The sequence below is a fragment of the Cupressus sempervirens genome, chromosome 7 (genome assembly GCF_028749045.1).
Source record: "Cupressus sempervirens isolate cs-2001-9-10 chromosome 7, ASM2874904v1, whole genome shotgun sequence".
In the NCBI taxonomy this organism is placed as follows: Eukaryota; Viridiplantae; Streptophyta; class Pinopsida; order Cupressales; family Cupressaceae; genus Cupressus; species Cupressus sempervirens.
Genome location: NC_143124.1, coordinates 696,408,950 through 696,431,945, shown reverse-complemented (window position 1 = coordinate 696,431,945; position 22,996 = coordinate 696,408,950).

The following is a 22,996-nucleotide window of genomic DNA, read 5'->3' as shown; positions in this document are numbered from 1 at the left end:
TGTATGTATGTATGTATATATGTATGTATGTATGTATGTATATATATATATGTATATATATATAAATGTATATATGTGTATATATATATATACATTAATTTGCAAAATTTAAATATGAAAATGCAGATCTGGTATCATATATATATATATATTCCATAGAATATATATATATATATATATATAAATACGATTTTATAAAATATTTTCTCTTTATTTTCTCAATAACTTTCTAATGAATTTGACTACAATTCAACCCTAGCCCTGTGTTCTTTTCAGATTTATGCAAATAAGATTCTCAAATATAGTTTAACTACCCATATTGAGAATGCATATAATTTAAATAGAAAAATCCTCAGAAAACACATGAAAAACACGAAGAAGACAGGGGAATGCAAGATGCGGAAATAGCATAAGTAAAATCACAAGAATCTACCCGGATTATGATGCTAATTCGCTCTTCCTCAGAAACCCATAGAGAAAGCTCCTCCCTTCTTCAGAGTTCCCGAGTCCTCCAATGCTCTGAATGCTCTCCACGCTATGTCTAAGCTTCTAAGAATTCCTGAATATAAATAGCTCTTAGGAAACATCTAGAATGTTTCTAGAAACAGCTAGAAGGTGTCACCAACTAAGCATGTGTCTTTTCCAACCTTCTAGATGAGTCATAGGGTTGTAGACACCATGTGCTTAATTGATGCACTAACACCCATGTTGTTGACATATGAGAAATGAAAAGGTGCATTAACTTGCATGCAAGCTTATAACTCCAATTTACTTTTTATATAATTTCTATTTAAATTTTTATAACTTTCATTTTAATTTTTATAAATTTTATTATTATTATTTATTTATTACTTTATTATTATTTTATTATTATTATTAATTTTAATTTCTAATTTTCTTTTATTTAATTCCTTTTTCCTCAATTAATTCTCATCTAATTAATTATAAACAAAATATCAAATATCATGATATTTTATATTAATTTTCTCAAGTAATTAATTAATTAATTAAATCTATTTATTAAGACTTAATTAATAGAAAATTCACCATAGACCTCCAAGATAAAATATGAAAACCCATCATAGAGCAATTCACACAAAATCAGTCTAAAGGGTTAAAAATCAGGAAATATATCATCCGACACATTTAGTGGGTAAAATATCCAGATACTTGTCCTATCTCACTAGGACAAATGGTTTAAGGGTTTGAGATTTGGACTTGAGAATTTATCTCCCTTCTCTTATCATTGAGATAGTATAATAAGGTACGCTCATCCTAACAATTTAGGGAAGTCGATACTCGGTACTTGCAACCTGCAGAAAAACCATGCATGTACATACAATATATATAATGCTAAGCTAAACAGACAATGGCAGGAAATGGTGCATCGTGTAGATCCCGACTAAGCAGGTGACTACGACTCCCTTCCTTAACCATATCAGAAATGCCATACAATATGAAAACACACACACCATACACATGCAAGTATGGGATAAGTATCCATAATAAAACACATGAGATAATAAACCATCTAACTAATCATCAACAATAACTGAAAGCAATATAATGATCATCATGCATACATGAAATGTAAAGTCTAAATGATCTCATCGTATAACCACTAAATCCATAATATAATGTCTGATAGTCTCAAAACAATACTACTAATCCATCATCATAAAACTAGTCCAACATAGTCTGATAATAATAGCAACAATGTCCGAAAAGGATGTGAACGAGGGCAGGCACTACTTCCACCCCCCCTTGGGTTAGGCTTACTCCTGGAAGCCTATAAACAAGTAGGGATATAACTCTCGTAATCTAGCTGCATCCTCCCAAGTAGCTGAAGAATCATCAGTAGGGTCCCATTAGACCCTTACCTGCTTGATGGTTTGACCCCTAAGGGTCAACTCCCGCTGCTCCAGAATATGAACCGGCTCCAAAGCCAGCTGCCCGTCCTCATACAATATCAAGAATATACTGCCGAAGCACTGAAATGTGGAAAACATCATGAATGCAAGCGAGGCTGGGCGGTAGAGCAAGGTGGTAAGCAACCAGGCCAATCTTCTCTAGAATCTCAAATGGTCCCACAAAGTGAGGTGCTAGCTTAGAACCCTTTCCATATCGGATCAGACTCTTTCGCGGATGCACTCTGAAGAAAACCTTATCACCCACATCAAATTGCTTATCATTCCTATGAGCATCAACATACTTCTTTTGCCTATCCTATGCCGCAGTCAAGTGCTCACAGATACGCACTACCTATTGCTCCATATCACGAAGCATCTCAGGACCCAACAAGATGCGATCCTCAAGGTTGTCCCAACTCAATGGTGTATGACAAGGATGTCCATATAATGCCTGAAATGGTGCCATGCCAATAGAACTATGATACCCATTGTTGTAAGAAAACTCCACTAGGTAGAAATAGTCCTCCCAATGTGTCTGCCTATCCATCACATACATCCATAACATATCCTCCAAAACTTGATTCTCCCTCTTTGTTTAGCCATCAGTCTCTGGATGATATGCCAAACTATAGTTTAACTGCGCTCCAAGCTCATGTTGCAACGATGTCCAAAATGCGAATGTGAATATAGGATCCCTGTAAGAAATAATCTTTCTAGGAATACCATGTAATCTCACAATGTCACACATGAAGACATTAGCTACAGAAGTTGCTGTGTAGGAAGCCCTAATTGGTGAGAAATGTGCCACCTTAGTCAACCGATCAATGGTAACCATGATAGCATCATGACGTCGAACAATCATAGGTAATCCTACAATGAAGTCCATGGAGATGATATCCCACTTCCAAGAAGGAATGAGATTTGGCTGCAAAAGTCCAGTCGGGTGCTGATGTTCTGCTTTAACTCTCTAACACTCAAGGCACCTAGCCACAAAATCAGCAATGTCTCGCTTCATCCCAGACCAAAAGAAAAAACATCTCAAATCAGTGTGCATCTTCTTGACACCTAGATGTGCTGAGTAAGGTGTACGATGAGCTTCTGCTAGAATCAAGGTGCGAAGCTCATCCAGTAATTGCACATAAATCCTCCCCAAATGTCTCAAAAGACCATCTGATTCTCAAACGTAACCTGCAAACCTACCTTCCAAAGGTGTTCCTAAATCAATCTCTCTGCACACTTCCTAATACCAAGAACTCGTAGGAATTTCTTGAAGAATTTGACTCCTCAAATCCACAATAAGAGTCATCGATGATACCACATGTCTCCTGCGACTCAAAGCATTTGCCACTTTATTCTCCTTACCTTGAATGTACTTAACCTCAAAATCATACTCGCATAGAAACTCCATCCATTGCCTTTGGCAAGCATTCAAATTAGGCTCAGTGAAAATGTATTGAAGACTACGATGATCGCTATGTAGCTCAAATCTGTGCCCTAGCAAGAAATGTCTCCACCTTGTCAAAGCATGAACTACTGCTACTAACTTAAGATCATGCATAGGATAATATAGCTCGTGATCCTTGAGCTTGTGTGATTCATATGCAATCACCCGTCCATTTTGCATCAACACTGCCCCAATCCCCTCAAGAGAAGCATCTGTACACACCATGAAATCACCCTTTGGATTAGGTATGGCTAAAATCAGTGCACTGGTCAAAATCTCCTTGAGCTTCTGAAAAGCTTCCTCACATTTCTCTGTCCATATGAACTTCTTTCCTTTCCTCTGAAAAGAAGTGATAGGATGTGCTATCCTAAAGAAGTTCTGGACAAATCTACGATAATAACCAGCTAGGCCCATGAAACTACGAATCTCTGACACATTAGTCGGTGTAGGCCAATCTATTATTGCTTGAATCTTTGCAGGATCCACTAAAATACCATCACCTAAAATTACATGCCCTAAATACTGAATCTTTGATTTGAAGAATTCGCACTTAGCTACATTGGCATAAAGATGGTTGTCCCTCAAACACTGCAATACCAACCATAGGTGTTCCTCATGCTCCTTCTGAGTCTTAGAATACATCAATATGTCATCAAGAAACACAAGTACAAACCTATCCAAATAAGATCAGAACACTTCATTCATCAAACTCATGAAAACCGATGGAGCATTAGTCAACCCAAAGGGTACCACTGTGAACTCATAATGCCTATAGCATGTTCAAAAAGCAATCTTGTGAATATTAGCCTCCTTGATGCGAAGCTGGTGGTATCTTGACTTAAGGTCAATCTTGGAGAATACTGTAGCTCCCTTGATCTGATCAAATAAGTCATCAATCCTAGGCAGAGGATACCTATTCTTAATAGTCACCTTATTCAACTGTCTGTAGTCAATACAAAGGTGCAAAGAACCATCTTTCTTCTTCACAAAGAGCACTGGAGCTCCCCATGGTGATACACTAGGTCAAATGCTCCCTTTGGCCAAAAGTTCCTCTAGCTGAAGATGTAACTCACCCAATTCCTATGTAGTCATACAATAAGGAGCTTTAGAGATAGGCTCTGCTCCAGGAATCAGATCAATACTAAAGTCAATGTCCCTCTTTGGAGGCATGCCTGGAATCTCACTTGGAAAAACATCTGCATACTCCTATAAAATCGGGTGATCTAAAGTCTTCCTTACAGGATCTTCCTCATCAAGATCATTTACCATAATAGCAAATATCTGACATCCCTTATGAAAAATCCGCTTCATTTGCATAGCAAAAATCATTCGCAGTGATATAGGCCTTCGTATCCCAACTATCTTCACATCATTCCCTTGGTCATCTTGGCACATAATAGTCTTCTTCCTGCAATCTATACTAGCTCTATGAGATCCAAGCCAGTCCATGCCTAAAACCACATCATAGGAACCAAGGGGTATGACTCGAAGATCGATTGTAGTATCAAAGCTTCCTAAGCTAAGCCCATACTTATGAACTACAGAATCTGTGGAGACCTTAATGCCTGAGGCTAGTTCCACTTGCCAACCATGATCTTGCTTCATCGCATCCAGCTTACACTTAGAAACTATAGATGGTGAAATAAATGAATCTGTAGCTCCAGAATCAAACAATACTGAAAGAGATATACCTCGAATAACACCTGTGGTCTCAACCACTATTCCCTGATGATCTGCCTGATGGTGATCTACTGCTGCAAAAACTCTATGAGCTCTACCTGCATCACCCACTGTAGGCTCTAAAACTATAGGCCTAGGTCCTGAAAACTGAGGTGTTCACTGTGGACACTGAGCTGCATAATGTCTAATTTGACCACATGAAAAACATTTTGTATTTCTGCCAGATCCTCTACCCATAGGTGGTACATTTGATTGCTGACGACTGTTCCTGCTAACAAAAGACTGGCTACTCTGAGTTGGCTGATTGGGCTGATTTTTTTTATTGCGTTGAGCATTGTGGTTGTTCTTGGAATTAGAACCTTTTCCACCACCTTGAGCCTAAGAATTTGATCCCTTCTGTTGCTGTGTCTGCTGAGACTGTTGTTGATACTGTTTCCCCTTGAAAGAAGACTTCTTGTTACCACCTAAATTGTAGTTGCCTTTAGATCCTGATGCTGCTGGTGCTCCTACAAAACCTCCTTGAACAAGGTTGACACTTTTCTCAACAAGGATAGCTCAACGTACTGCATCCTTGAGGGTTTTTGGCTCAAATACCTTGACACCCCCAATTATATAGTTGTTCAAACCTCTAATAAAATGCTGTGTCAATTGAGTTGAATTTTTGCTAAATCTTGAAAAAGACATGAGCTCATAAAACTTACGCTCATACTCAGTCATTGACATAGTGTACTATTTGAGGTTATGAAATTCATCTGCCCTTTGCTATTTCCATTCCTCTGGTAGGAATCGTTCGCGAAAACTCTCTAAAAATAGTTCCCATGTGGCACTGCTCATATCGATTCCCAACTTCTTCTCCTCAATCATCCACCAGGTGGCCCCAAAATTCTCTAAATTAGTGATCACAAATCTTGCCTTAACATTGCTGTCAAAATCTTGCATGGAAAAAATCTAGTAGAGGGAAATAAGCCACTGCTCAGCCACATAACTAGAACCTTTCCCATTGAAAGGCTTAACCTTGTATCTTGAAAGATCCTTCATCTGAGTGGACATAATGGATCTCTGACGATCCTTCTGAGGACTCCTAGATCTGGGTCTATGCTCTTCTTCTATCTAATGCACTTTGGGCTATTCTGGAACAGAAGGTAGACATTCTAGAATAGTCTGCATCATCTATCTCAAACCAACCTCTTCAGACTTAGCTTGGTCCTCTCTATGGCTCTCTTCCTGCTGCCCACTGGTGTGCTCTTCCCTGCTCTCTACATGAGCTGATCCCTCATGTGCAGAATCATGGACACTGATAGCTCTGCCATGACCACAGCCTCTACCACGGCCTCTGACAGAAGAACTAGTCCCAAATACCATCCTACAATAGTACAAAGTATTATTACAATCACATGTCGCAATAGACTATGTTCAATTCTACGTTTAGGTTTAAGTTAAATTTCTAGTTTTGAAAACTAAGTGTTGAAGAATAAAAAATTATACAAGTAACAGTTCAGGTTCTGTTTCAGTTCACCTAGTTTCAAGTTTGAAAAGATACACTTTATAGTTCAAAGTTTCAGTTTGTTCCAAAATACCCAGAGCTCCCAATGTAGAAACTCGGGCTCTAATACCAAATGTAATGCCCTGCCAAGGGATCCAAACACAAAATTGACATCGAATCCCAGAGGCACAAAAAGACATGTAGGAACCTACTATGTAAGTGGGAAAGTCACATTGCATTTATAATGTACAAGTTACCCTGGTAGTTAGCTAAACTCCATGGGTCTGTACTGATCTCATGCAGCCACTAGTATCCTCTCATGCAGATGAGGCATACTATGGAATGCAAGGTTGCAACCATGCATTCTCTCTACTTCCATCCTAGTCTATACAAGCACTCAAGGCATGGGCGAGAACCAAAAAGCTTATCTTTTTAGGTTCATTTAGTTAGTATTAGGTGTGAATGTTATCACTTATTAATCCAACTTACAATGAGTTACCCTGGCAGCCTCTTAGGGCCCCAGCCCCCATTGCAAGCCACTTCCTGACACTACATGTAGATATCCTACCCTAAGCTCATGGAATCATAAATCTCAAAATCACAAAAGATAATCCATAATAAAATCATCAAATATGCATAAAAGCATCAAATCTCCATGAGCAAGCATCCATAGAAAATCATGATCACAACAGCTCTCTATTGGCAACTGAAGTATCATTGATAATCAAAAGTATCCAATGGTTCTCAATAACCAAAATATATGTCAATCATACTGATTGAAGACTCCAAAATGGTTGAGTCAAAACATGTCAGAACATGACATCATCAATAATAAATCCACATTTCAGTCCCATCATGGCGACTAGAAAATAACCAAGGATAACTGAGCGATGACCAAAAATGGTTAAGTCAAGTGTCTCATACATAAGAATCTCAACTATAACAATCAGTAATTACAACCAATACATAGAGCATTCCATCACATAACCATGGTTGGGTTTATAAAGATCAATATTAAAACATCATCATGACATCATAATCACATAACCCCCAAGCCTCTAGTAGACGTCCTATAACTAGTCAACACTAGTCAACCCAAAACCCAAAACCCAAAACAATAGCATAAAGAATACACAATGCAAACACATGTTTTGGTTTTGCTAAATTTACAAAAATGTAGAGGTCTCAATTTATGTTTCCAAGTTTAGAGAATGAATGCAGGAACATTTTGTACAGTTTTCGTAACACATGTATTATTTTGGATGAATAAAAGTTTTCCTTAAAAATCCATCTTCCAATTATAATCTTTGTTTGAAAACGTCCCCAACCAAACTATCAATTAACTTTCATATACTTTATTTAATAATTTAAAACAATTAATTAAATTTTAATAGTTAATTTACAATATTATAAACTAATTCATCCTTATAAAAGATGAAACTTTAATACAAATCATTTATCAAATAATAATAATAATTCATTAATAACATTTTACATACTTACATATGTACATATATATATATATATATATATATATATATATATATATATATATACATATATAAATATTTAACTATTGCATTTTTAATAAAATGAAATATAAAATTGAATTATACAAATTCGATTAATGACATATAATATGGAAAGAAGCATTATATAAAACATTTGCTTCACATATAACAAACAGCAACAACCATACTTAGTGTTTAAAACACTGTCGCCACACATAAACCCTGCGGCCTGCAGCGCCAACACACTGCCAAGCGCAGGTGTCGTGCGCACGGGTCTGCGCATGAAGGACATTCGGGTTGGTACATCCGCCTGACCCATGATCTAATATACATACATACATACATACATACATACATACATACATACATACATACATACATACATACATACATATATATATATATATATAAATGTATATATGTGTGTGTGTATATATATATATATATATATATATATATATATATATATATATATATATACATAAATTTGCAAAATTTAAATATGAAAATGCAGATTTGGTATCATATATATATATATATATTTTTTTTTTCCATATAATATATATATACATATATATATATATATATATATATATATATATATATACGATTTTATAAAATATTTTCTCTTTATTTTCTCAATAACTTTCTAATGAATTTGACTACAATTCAACCCTAGCCCTGTGTTCTTTTCAGATTTATGCAAATAAGATTCTCAAATATACTTTAACTACCCATATTGAGAATGCATATAATTTAAATAGAAAAATACTTAGAAAACACGTGGAAAACACGAAGAAGACAAGAGAATGCAAGATGCAAAAATAGTATAAGTAAAATCAGAAGAATCTACCCAGATTTTGATGCTAATTTGCTCTTCCTCAGAAAACCTACAGAGCAAGCTCCTCCCTTCTTCAGAGTTCCTGAGTCCTCCAATGCTTCGAATGCTCTCCACGCTATGTCTAAGCTTCTAGGAATGCCTAAATATAAAGAGCTCTCAGGAAACATCTAGAATGCTTCTAGAAATAGCTAGAAGGTGTCACCAACTAAGCATGTGCCTTTTCCAACCTTCTAGATGAGTCATAGGGTTGTAGACACCATGTACTTAATTGATGCACTAACCCCTGTGTTGTTGACATATGAGAAATGAAAAGGTGCATTAACTCCCATGCAAGCTTATAACTCCAATTTACTTTTTATATAATTTCTATTTAAATTTTTATAACTTTCATTTTAATTTTTATAACTTTTATTATTATTATTTATTTATTTTTTAATTATTATTTTATTATTATTATTAATTTCAATTTCTAATTTTCTTTTATTTAATTCCTTTTTTCCTCAATTAATTCTCATCAAATTAATTATAAACAAAATATCAAATATCATGATATTTTATATTAATTTTCTCAAGTAATTAATTAATTAATTAGATCTATTTATTAAGACTTAATTAATAGAAAATTCACCATAGACCTCCAAGATAAAATATGAAAACCCATCATAGAGAAATTCACACAAAATTAATCTAAAGGGTTAAAAGTCACAAAATATGTCATTCGACACATTCGGTGGGTAAAATATCCAGATACTTGTCCTATCTCACCAGGACAAATGGTTTAAGGGTTTGGGATTTGGACTTGAGAATTTATCTCCCTTCTCTTATCATTGAGATAGTATAATAGGGTACACTCATCTTGGCAATTCAGGGAAGTCGATACCCGATACCTACAACTTGCAGAAAAACCATGCATGTAAATACAATATATATAATGCTAAGCTAAATAGACAATGACAAGAAGTGGTGCATCATGTAGATCTCGACTAAGCAGGTGACTATGACTCCCTTCCTTAACCTTATTAGAAACGCCATACAATATGAAAACACACACACCATACACATGCAAGTATGGGGTAAGTATCCATAATAAAACACATGAGATAATAAACCATCTAACTAATCATCAAGAATAACTGAAAGCAATGTAATGATCATCATGCATACATGAAATGTAAAGTCTAAATGATCTCATCATATAACCACTAAATCCATAACATAATGTCTGATAGTCTCAAAAAAATACTACTAATCCATCATCATAAAACTAGTCCAACATAGTCTGATAATAATAGCAACAATGTCCGGAAAAGATGTGAATGAGGGCAGGCACTACATCAACTCAAAGGAAAAGGGAATTTGAGTAAAGTCAATAAGACACCTCACTTTTGTGACATAAGTGATAGGGAACAATGATAAAAAAACAAAGAATAAAAATGAATATATCACCAATTATTTGAGTTTTATTGTAGAAAATGACCATATTATGATTTGAGTACAACCTAAAAAAAATTCCATTTCTTAACCATCTTGCTCTTTATTAAATTTAGGAACTTGGGATAAACTAAATCTTGGAGCTAAATAGTTGTTTCCTACTAATCTGGTACATTGGTGATGATATGACATCAATGGAAACAATCACTTTAAATCATGATAGCTAAATACCCATCAAGTGAGAGTAAGTCTTTGGAGGGAGCAAATGTACCAAGGAAGCATATTCCATCCTTAGCTTATTGTATTTTCTATAGGTGATATACTATTGCAAACACTTCTACTTAACTCTCCATTATTTTTTCCTATTTCATCTAATTAGATTTGAGCCTTTATTTTTATTTTTTTTAAAGCTATAAATGCAAGATTTTTAATTTCTAAACTCAATAAAATTAATTTACTTTCAATTGTTTGGCTTAATTATTTAGGGTCTTATAGGAGCAGATTTAGAGGAAGCATTTCCTATATTTTTGAATGTTGATATATAAACATATGAAACAAAAATAGATCTAATAATTTTCTAATTTAAATAAAATTAAATAAAATATTGATACAAATGAACACATAAATTTAAAATGATTTTAATGATAAATATTTTATATTAAAAAACTATTCATAAAATATACTTTTTATAAAAATACAATAAAATTATTTTTATTGAATGCAACTATAATTTCAAATCTTTATTATTAATTTTTTTCCTTAATAAACTACTACTTATTAAAATATAAAATAATTTTTTAAAAATACAACTATAATTTTTTAATCTTTATTATTAATTATGTCTTATCTATAGTAATTACTAATTTAATTAATTAAACTATTTTAATTTACAACAAATACAACTTGTTAATCAAATTGAAAATTAAGGTTCATATTATAATTTTTATTCTTCATTCCAAGGTATGGTTCTTCATATACTTTTAAACATCGCATACTAAGAAAAAATTTAAGTTTGAAAAAATTAAGTCAACTTTGACTATTTAACATTTAACATTTGATAACATGAGGTTAAGAACATGGAATGGGAGGAGACCACACTCAAAAGGAAGTTTAGCTAAAAATGAGAACATCAAGTAGGGGAACTAGGTGGTGGAGAAACTAGAAAAGTCTATTGCACAATTAGTTAAACGGAATGAGGACTTGGTGGATAAGTTTGATAGGGTTGCAAATTTATTAGTTCGTGTCATGCACTCAGAAGCCACTACGCTCTACCTAATGCAAATCAACAAAGACCAAGGGACTAATGATAAGGAGGCCGAGACAAACCACACCTTGTATATCTTCCTAGTTGATGATTAGCTTCACCTACTGCCAAAAAATCTAAGGAATCATTGATGGTTCACTTACTGGTGTAGTTATGTTTTATTTTGTTTAGAATGTTGTTTAGGTATACTCCAAGCCTTCAAGCCCCTTGTGGTTTTTGTATTTGGAATGATAGTAGGGAAAATATTTATCTAATGGTCATGTTTTTGTATATTGTGAAGACTTTCAATACTTGTGGTAGTATCTACATCACTATTATGGTTATGGAAGGTTTTTTGAAATTTCAAAAGAGGGTGGGATATTTTTCTGGTAGTAATTACCAATTGATCTTCATACAGTTGTTCTTTTTTTATATTGGGACAGCCCTCATTTTGGTTGCTTCTTAATTTCAAAAATAGTTTTAGTCTAGTAATCAAGCCTTAGTGTGTCATATTTAAGTTGTTTTACATTCTTGTATAAAAGTATAACAAATTCTTCTATGCATTTGATAAAAATAATGATTTTTAACTAACACAATTACCATTAGTCCCTTGTGTTTTCTAGGCCACAAATGGTAAGATTTGAAATTATAGATTATGACACAACAAGTATAGTGTAGAAATACCTTTATTCCAAACCATGAATTATAACTTTAACTATAAAGTAATGCACAATATAGAAAGTTTCCTCAAAAGATCTCACTAGTTAAACAACATACACTAAATGCATCTACATCATACTCCCAAACCACCTCTACTATCTAAAATAGATGCAAGACGATACAAATAAAGACACATTTCAACTAATTTCACCATCATAACTAGCTACTTTTAATTTTAAAACTCAAATGCTTGAAGATGGATATAGAAAAACACTCTTTGAACATTAATAGCAACATATTTTGAATGTTATGTACTTACTTTCCTATTTTCTTATTTTGTTCAAGGAAATGGAAGTGATAATATACTAGCTAAGAATCATGAAAAATTAACTTTCCTACACCATATTCTTTCCCTTCATAGGTGTAATATTATAATTGCTAAAATCTACTTCTGGAAGTACTCATGTTTTTGCCTATTTATGCTAAGATAGATCCTTGGAAACTTTATTTTGGTACTCATCCTTTCTAGTCATCTAGAAAACATATTTGACTTCTTGAATCTTTACAAAATCATCACATACCATCAAATTTTTACAAGGCACTTTTTTCATTATTAATTTTAGTGTTAATATTCAAACTATTATATCCTTTACTAGGAAGGGAAATCAGCACCATATAAATAAAATATATGCTCTAATCCTTCTTTCTCTTGAGCATTTTTATGATGTCTTCAATCTTAAAAATCTCAATGACCTTTAACATATTCTTTGGTTCAAAAACCATTTTTTAGTAGGTCATTCCTCAAGGATAATATTTGAAGAATGTTCTTAAGACTCTTCATATTGCTTAGTGATATGTGGATTAATTGTAAAACACAAGAAATCATAAATGATTGAATCTTAAATAATATATATTTAGTTTACAACTCTATATCTTTCTGTTACATTCATGAGGCTTATAAAGCCTTTTTTTCCCTCTCAAAAATGGTTTACAAGTATAACTTCCTAGTACCTAACTATTTAACTAATTTATTTTATTTAATCTAAACCTACAAACTAACCTAATTAATGTAAAACTCTAACACTCCCCCATCCCCACCCTATTATGTTAATACAAACAAGAGGGGAAGGTGCAAGGATTTTAAGTCTAACACTTTAGAGACTTTGAGGAAGCCCCTTTACAAATCCTCCTTTTTTACTCAAGAAAAACCAAACTAATTTTATCAATGCATTTCCTCACCATGGAACTCAAATTTGTCTTCATAATATGCATTTTGCCACCTCCTTGACACAATGAGACATATTTCTTCCAAAAAATCAAATCTCCTCCAAGTGTGTGTAATGGGATGATCCAAAAATAGTAGGTGCCACTTTTGTGGCACAAAAAAAATTGAAAATTATTCAAAATGTCCATTTTTTGATCATTCACACGAACTCCTATGTTTGCACAAACATATAAAGGAGGTTTGCATGAAGATTCCTCACATCGATGTTCACATGAACATATTAAAAAATAAATGGATATCTTTGCATGAACATGAGTAATTAAAAGGTTCGTGCGAACATAGGAAAGTTACATTTTTACACTTTTTATTCACCTTTTTTAGTTTTCCTTTTCATTTTTACGATGGCATAAAAAGACTTTGGATGTTGGAGTGAACATGTTGGGGTGGTAAGTGAGTTGTGTCTTTTTTCTCCAGTTTTTGGTTGTTGCATTGTTTCAAGTATGTTTATGTGTGATTAATTGAAATTTTTTTTTTAAAGTTTTCAAAAAATATTTTAGTGTTAATTTTATATTTTTATTTCTTATTAATGTTAGTTAATTATATTAATTTATCATTTATAATGTTTTTATAGGTTAGGACCATTTGAACATAATAGTCTCTTTGGAGGTCATGTTATGATGGCATTGCAGGAGTCAGTCATGTGTACCAAATCAAACTGGATTGATCGTGTTACAAAGAAAGTAATTGTGGATACCAAATCAGATAGGGCTAATCATTTTGCATAGAATATGAAGGGTAAAGGGTTTCAAACTGCAAAATTTGCAAAAAAATTTAGAGGTTCCTCTGATTCCAGTAGAAATTGGAGAAATTAGGATTACAAAGGAGGATAGAATGTTTTGTAGGACAATTTTTTTACAAAAAGGTGGTGGTACAACCAAGGAAGCCTTTCTTTGTAAATCCAAGATTTAATATGAAACAAAAGGGTAAGTAGAAACAATAGGAGCCTTTTGATATTTATGAAAGAGAAACACCTTTCAATAGTAAGATCATTGGGGAATTTGAAGATTAGGTGGTGGCAAAGGATGGTTTGTTAGAGATTTTGTGATTGAAGAACTAGAACAAGGGAGAATGTTCTTTTTCAGAAAAGAATGCCAACAAGAACATAGAGTCTTCTCAGTGAGCTTCCTTTAATCCAAAATTTGTTCATGACAATGTTAAGGGTTTGCAACAGAATACAAAGGTCAAACAAATTTGGAGGAAAAAACAAATCGGAGCAAAATATTTGGAGAAAATGCTGTGAAATGTCAAGAAACCTTAGAAATCACCATTTTGGAAAGATTATTGGCATCGTATGTGGAGTTTCTAAGAAATATGGCACTGGGAGTGCAAATACAAGATAACAAATTAAGTCGACAAGAAATTCAAGATTGGGCTAAGGGAAACTAGGAAGCTCTAGTCATTTGGGCCTTATGGTGGGAAAGGAATAAATGCATTTTTAGACAACAATATTCAGATATAGGAGTGTTGAAAGTCTTAGAAGGCTCAATAGTTGAAGTGGTTTTGGATTATGTGAAGAAAACATATGAGCATCTAACTGTAATAGGTTGGAACATTTTAATGTCAAATAGATGGACAAACTTACCTTCTCCTAGCTATAATTTTATTATCTCAAGGCCAAGCATCAAAATAAATAGAAGAAAAGTTAGATGGATACCTCCTTAGAAGGGAACTTTAAAGTTAAATTTTGATGGATGTTGAAGAGGGAATCCTGGAGCTTCAGGTATAGGGGTGTGTATCAAAGATCATGAAGGTAAGGTGATTGAAATGCTAGCTAAAAAAATCCCTTTAGGTACTAATAATTGTGCAGAGGCAATCACCCTTTTGTGTGGGGTTGATCTGGCTTTAAATATGAATTGTATAAACATTCACAAAGAGGGTGACTCCACATTGGTAATAATGCATGTTTACAGCAGAAAGTAGAAAATTGGAAATTAGGGTACATTCTGCATCAAGCTTGGAATATAATAGATAGATTCAATTCCATGTCTTTTTCTCACACTTTGAGAGAGGGGAATAGAGTAGCATATATTTTATCTAACTTGGGGTGTGATTTATAGGGGTCATACATGTCAGTGAGAGAATTTGATGCTACATTGTTTCCTAATCCTTTTAAGGAAATAGACTAGGATAGAATATTTGATTCCTAACTTTTTAAATGAGATGTGAGCTTGATAGGTTATATGTAAAAGGATGCTACCAGAACTTATTGAAATTTTTTTCTCATTATTATTGAAACCTTTGTGGCCATCATGATGAAATTTGTATAGTGCATGTGAAAATATAAGGCGATATGTAATCATATTAACTAGTTGCCTGTGAGTCCAGCGTGGGCAATACAAGATTACATCAATTTGAGTTAGATTATTTGATGAATTTGGATAATTGCATGGGTGAACAAATTGTTTTAAGAAATTTTATTGTTGGTTTATTCATATCTTATGCCATTAAAATTGGATGCGATTTTGGCAGTAGTTTCTACTTTCAAAGTAATGGAAGGCAATGGCAATTTCTTCAAAGTCACAATGAAATGCAATGATAGGGAAATGTCATTCATTGGCTAGTTATCGATGGATAATCTAAAGGAAGTTTTTCATTTTGGATGTGCCAAATGTCATGAAGTTATCATGGGTATTCTAGGGTTCAATTTTCTTTTTATAGCTTTGTTGAGGTTGATTATGCTGTCACAAGTGGTATCCCTGTTCTTAACTTATGTGATGAATTTTATTTTGGACTTTGAAGTAGCTATTCATATTTTTGATAAGGTGTTGCGATATAATGTGTTTGAAAAATTAGTATTTGAAGAGGAATTAAGGAAGTTCAATATTGAAATGGGGCTAATTCAAATTAGGGGTGTTTTTAATAATATGGCCTTAAGGAGGGATGCAAGATTTCTCAATTCCATTTCCACTCTTAAAAGCATGATTTTAAATATGAATTTTGGTTTACTTGATGGCATTTTGTGGAGCGACAAAGATCTCATATTGGTAGAAGCTGCAATCTTGATTAAAAGGAAAAGTTTTGTATATCAATGATTTACTTTACCATGGTCATGACACTTTGGGATACATGCAATGAAACAAAATAATTGGGGTTTAGTCCATTTTTTATGAGAAAGGGGTAGTAAATTTGATGCAAATTAATAACTCAATGGCTCAGCTGAATTTGGTTGATGATGGAGCTACAGTTTTGATGGATTGGGAGCCAGTTTTGTAGTTTGATGTTGAGTGGAATTTGTAATTTTTAGTGGTCTTGGGTTTTTTGAAGTGGGTCTGTTGTATTCAGCTCTAGGGTGGTTTTAGTATGTGGATAAAGTGTAATTTATTTTTGGAGCCCTAATGGGTTTAATTCTTTGAGACCGATACATGTAAATATGATAACATATTTGGGGTGTCTCTCATGTATAGTCAATGGTTGGTGCAAATTGTTTTTCTATATGTCACATACATATATGTTGTAAATAGCTCAAAAGTTATAAGGGCTTTGACTAATTTTATAATGAGTTGGTCTAAATGTATACAATTTGGTATAATTTCATACTACTATGTATTTGGTGATGATTGGAGGGTTTCTTACTAGTTCTTCCCTTCATGAACCATTGAACTAGGTTTTTATATAAATAAATATATTTAAAGTCGCATGCCACTTTTCACCCAATGTTTTTTTAATAAAAATTATAGGTTAATTATATATTAGTTTTATTAGAAAAACATTAGAAAATATTAGAAAAACACTACAAAATATATATAAAACATTAATCTAGAATATTAGAAAAATATTAGTATAACATTAGGAAACAAATTTAGAAAAATAATAGTGTTATTAGAAAAATATTAGAAAAAAAAATAGAAAATATTAGAAAATATATTTAAAAATATTAGAAAATATATTTAAAAATATTAGAAAATATATTTAAAAATATTAGAAAAAAATTACAAAATATTAGAAAAATATTTAAAAAGACATTAGTCTAGAATATTAGAAATATTATAAAAACATTAGAAATTATTTTAAAAACATCAATCTAGAATATTAGAAAATACTAGAAAAACATTAGAAACTATTAAAAAAAATTAGTCTAGAATATTAGAAAAGTATTAATTTAACATTAGAAAAAAAATTTAGAAAAGTATTAGTATAACTTTAGAAAACAAAAAATAATAATAAAATGTATAACCCTAACCCTAACCCTATATATAACCCTAGTTCTGTAACCCTAATTCTAATCTTAACCCTAAGCCAAACCCTAACTCCAACTCTAGCTTTAATTCAAAATCAAACCCTAAATGAAACCCTAATTCTAACCCTAACCGTAATCCTAATCCTAACTCTATCTCTAATCCTAACCCTAAGTCAAACCCTAACTCTAATTTTAACCATAGGTCTAACCCTAACCCAAATTCCTACCCAAACATTAACTATAGTCTTACTGTTAACACTAGAACTCAAATTAGATAACTCTAACCCTAACTCTATATTTATCCCTAACCCCAACTCTATCTCTAATTCTAATTCTAATTCAAAGTCAAACCCTAACTCTAATTTTAACCCTAAGTCTAACCCTAACCCAAATTCCTACCCAAACATTAACTATAGCCTTACTGTTAACACTAGAACTCAAATTAGATAACTCTAACCCTAACTCTATATTTATCCCTAACCGCAACTCTATCTCTAATTCTAATTCTAACTCTAACTCAAACCCTAACTATAATTTTAACCCTAAGTCTAACCCTAACCCAAATTCCTACCCAAACATTAACTATAGCCTTACTGTTAACACTAGAACTCAAATTAGATAACTCTAACCCTAACTCTATATTTATCCCTAACCCCAACTCTATCTCTAATTCTAATTCTAATTCAAACTCAAACCCTAACCCTTTAATTATAACCCTAACCCTAGAACCCTACTCAAAACTCTATCTATAATGATAATTGTAACCCTAAAATCCTAACTCTATCTCTAACCCTAATCCTAACTCTATCTCTAACCCTAACCCTAACCCTAATTCTAATCCTATCTCTAATTGCACCCCTAACCCTAACCCTAGAACCCTAACTTGAATTCCACCCCTAACCCTAATCATAACTCTATACATAACCCTAGTTTGGTAACACTAAGTCTAATCTTAATCATACCTATAACTCTAACTCTAGCTTGAACCCTAACTAGCTCTAACTGTAACTCTAATGCTAACCTAGACTTTAACTATACCCCTATTGTTAACCCTCAAACTATAATTCTAATTGTACCTCTAACTCTAATTTTAACCCTAACCCTAATGCTAACCCAAACTTTAACTACCCCCCATTGTTAAACCTAGAAATCTAATTCTAATTCTTAACCCTAACCCTAACCCTAACCCTAACTCTAACTCTAGCTCTAACTCTAACTCTAACCCTAACTCTAACCCTAATCTAACACTAACCCTAACTATAACCCTAATCCTATCTCTAATTCCACCCCTAACCCTAACCCTAACATGCTAACCCAAACTTTAACTATAGCCCTATTGTTAACACTAGAACTCTACTTCTAACTCTAACCCTAACTCTAGCTCTATTTCTAATTCTAACTCAAACTCTAACCCTAACTCTAACCCTTTAATTCTAACTCTAACCCTAAAACCCTAGTCATAACTCTATCTCTAACCGTAACTCTAACCCTAGAATCCTAACTCTATCTCTAACCCTAATCCACCCCTAACCCAAAATCTAAGCCTATATGTAACTCTAATCTTAAGTATATCTCAAACTCAAACTCTAGCTCTAACTCTAACTTGAACCCTAATTATAACTCTAACTATAACCCTAACCCTAAAGCTGACCTAAACTTTAACCATACCCTTATTGTTAACCCTAGAACTCTATTTCTAACTCAAACCCTAACTCAAACCCTAATCTAAATTTAACCTTAACCCTAACTTGAACCCTAACCCTAACCTAACCTAACCCTAACCCTAACCCTATATATAACCCTAATTTTAACCCAAACTTTAACTATACCCTCATTGTTAACCCTAGAACTCTAATTATAATTCTTAACCCTAACCCCAAGCCAAACCATAACTCTAACTCTAGCTCTAACTCAAATCCAAACCCTAACTCTAACCTTAATCCAACCCTAACCCTTATTATAGCTCTAATTATAAACCTAACCCTAATGCTAACCTAAACTTTAACTGTACCCCTATTGTTAACCCTAGAACTCTAATTCTAACCCAAACCCTAACTTTAACTCTAACCCTAAGCCAAACCCTATCCCTAACCCTAACCCTCACCCTAACCCTAGAACCTTATCTCTAATTCTACCCCCAACCTTAACCCTATATATAATCCTAGTTCTATAACCCTAATTCTAATCTTAATTATAGCTCTAACTTTAACTCTAGTTCAAACCCTAACTAGCTCTAACTCTAACTCGAACCCTAATTATAACCTTAACCCTAAATCTACCCCTATAATTCTAATTCTAATTGTTAATCCTAATCATAACTCAATCTCTAACCCTAACCCTAACCCTGACCCTATCCCTAAACCTAATCTTATCTATAATTCCACCCCTAACTTTAATGCTATATGTAACCCTAGTTCTGTATCCCTAATTCTAATCTTAACCCTAAAAAGCTCTCTTTCTCATGTATGATATTTATGTGTAGATTAGATGATGTATTATCCATATCTTTTAAATATAAATTTGTGTACTAGACTACTATAAATTTAACTGTTTCTCTAAGTTGATCATAGTAGCTCTTTGCACATGTATGTATATATGCATTTATAATATATATTAGCTTGATCATTGTAGATATGACTTCACACAATTAGCTTGTTCATCAGCCTGAGGGTGATGAGGATCTTGATGTGACTCCTACTAGTGTGGCTCATGTTGTGGCTCATGCTGTGACTCATGGTGTAGTTTGTGGTGCAGTTCGTGGTGTGGCTCATGGTAAAGCTCATGGTATTGCTCATGGTGGGACTTATGTTGCAACTTGTGTTGTAACTCATGGTGTAGTCCATGGTGCAACTTATGGTGTGGCTTGTGGTGTGGCTCATGGTATGGCTTTTGGTGGGGCTCATATTGCAGCTTGTGGTGTAGGTCCTATTGTAGCTCTTGGTACAACTCTTAGTGTGGCTCATGTTGCGGCACCTCCACACATTGATATTGATGCACTATTTTCATTTGCAAAGTATGAAGTTACTAGATTTGACTACTATATACTCTCCTTAGATGATGGTGTATATAGAGACATTTATGCGACCATACATATGTAGGAGGTTACAGAATTTGACTGCTAGATTTAGAGCACATCATTATTTTACCCCTAATGTATTGGCTTCCATATCTATGGAGCTTAGAGCTGAGATTTTTAGGAGATGCATCTTTAGAGGATGTCAAGAGGGTGGGCCCAAAAGATTTAATCAAATGAGATTTTCTTCCATCATATGAGAGTACCTAGGGTAGGGTGATGGGCTATTGAGTGACACATTACATAGATCTTGTAGTCGCTAGTATGAACTATCCTCATTTCTTATCTACACTCTTTATTTTGCACAACAGTTGTACATTGAGTTCCATGTGGGGCTCAATGTCAACTACTTAGATATTCTAGATTATTGTGGATAGGGATGTGGTCTAATCATAGATATCAATTAGTATTGCAATGTAGAACATCTCCCCCCTCCATATGTTAGATAGTTCATTAGGAAGAGACTTCCTCTAGGTACTTCAGCACTAGCTCCCATTGTTGATAGAGTTGTGATTACTTCCCAGAGGAGAGTAATTGATAGTATTGGACACATTGCATCTGTGGATGCCAATATCACATCTCACTCTCTTGGTTGGTATATTCACATTAAATTGAGTCATCCAGGTTGAGCATCTTCAGAAGCATCAATGAGCACTTTAGAAACCTTGCTTGGAGAGGCATAGAGAGTTACTAGACTACCATTACTAGGTGATGTTCATTCTCTTTCTGGACAAAAGACACATTTGGATCTAGCACTATAATTTTTGGAGGACCTGTTCCAAGGTATCAATTATATTTTTGATATATAGGGGATACTAATTCAATTAGTGATGGACATCATTAGACTACATCAAGGCCCCACACTTCCATAGGCATAGACCACACAACGCTAGTCATTACATAAAATAGCTCACAACATTCTACACTAGACTCACGACACTTTATAGATGGCTTGGGAATATGAGTTGGAGATGTTAGGATCATAGTTGAGCGCCTTGATGACTTTGGCTAGAAGTTATGATGGCTCTCTTAGATTGATGCTAGTCAGAGCATGGGATCATCATCATTTATGGACATGTTATTCTAGGGCACCAATTCTACAACATTAGGCCACTTCACTTGTCATTACAAACAGTTGGAGTTGTAGACTTTTGGGTTTCCTTGAGTGCTTCAATAGATTGTGGCATTGAGGGTGCTTCAATAGGAGTTGGAGCTTTAGGAGATGTTGCTAGCATATTAGGATGAGATGTTGACAATAGTACTAGAGGTGCATCAATAGATGATATGATGGAGTCTGATGATCATCCTCCAACTCTTGAGACCCAAGTACATATATAATATTAAAAAATTTAAATATAAAAAATTTAGAAATAGTTCAGATAGATATTAAAAAATCATAATATATAATATAAATTAAATAAATTTTGCAAGAATAGGTCATTGAGCACATTATTACATGTAGTGTTAGGTCAGGGCATGTATGCCAGAGAGAGGATTCTACTGAGACAACTAGGAGTGCTCAGGTACAAGTTTTAAATAGTTTGTAAAGTTATTTATGTTTGAAACTATATGAACATGTATTCATGTACACATGTATATATGTTTAGATAGATCTAACGTATATATATTTGTAGGGCTTAGTTGTTGTACTTTAGCCACATGATGTACAAGAGACTCAATCAAAGGGTCATTTTGTTCATATGCATCTTTAGAGACGTCCCTCCAGTAGTACTAGATATATGTGTATTTTGATGCATTTATATATTTGAGACTTTGTATACATTTTTACCTATTCTAGAGACTTACATACATGTATTTCAATACTTGGATGACATGTATTTCACTATTTATATTTTACATATACATGTTTATTCTAGACTTACATGCATTTGTTGTTCACACACTTTGCATACATGCATTTTAGTATATATATTAGATCTAGATATTCATTCTTGAGACATACATGTATATTTTTGTATTTTAGTAGATTACAAATATTTATGTGAGCATAAATTTTAATCTTTACAACATGTAAGTTAATTTTGAAATTCATGTTTAAAACAAACATATATAATAATTAAATTTATGTAATTTATAAATGAAGTAAATTATGAAAGAGAGAAAGGTGGGGAAGGAGAAGAGAAAAGAGAAGTGGAAGGGGAAGAGAGAGGGAAAGAAAAGAGAGAATTAAATATTAAAATAAATATTCTTAGTTGATTACAAAGATTTATGTGAGCTTACATTTTAATCTTTATAAC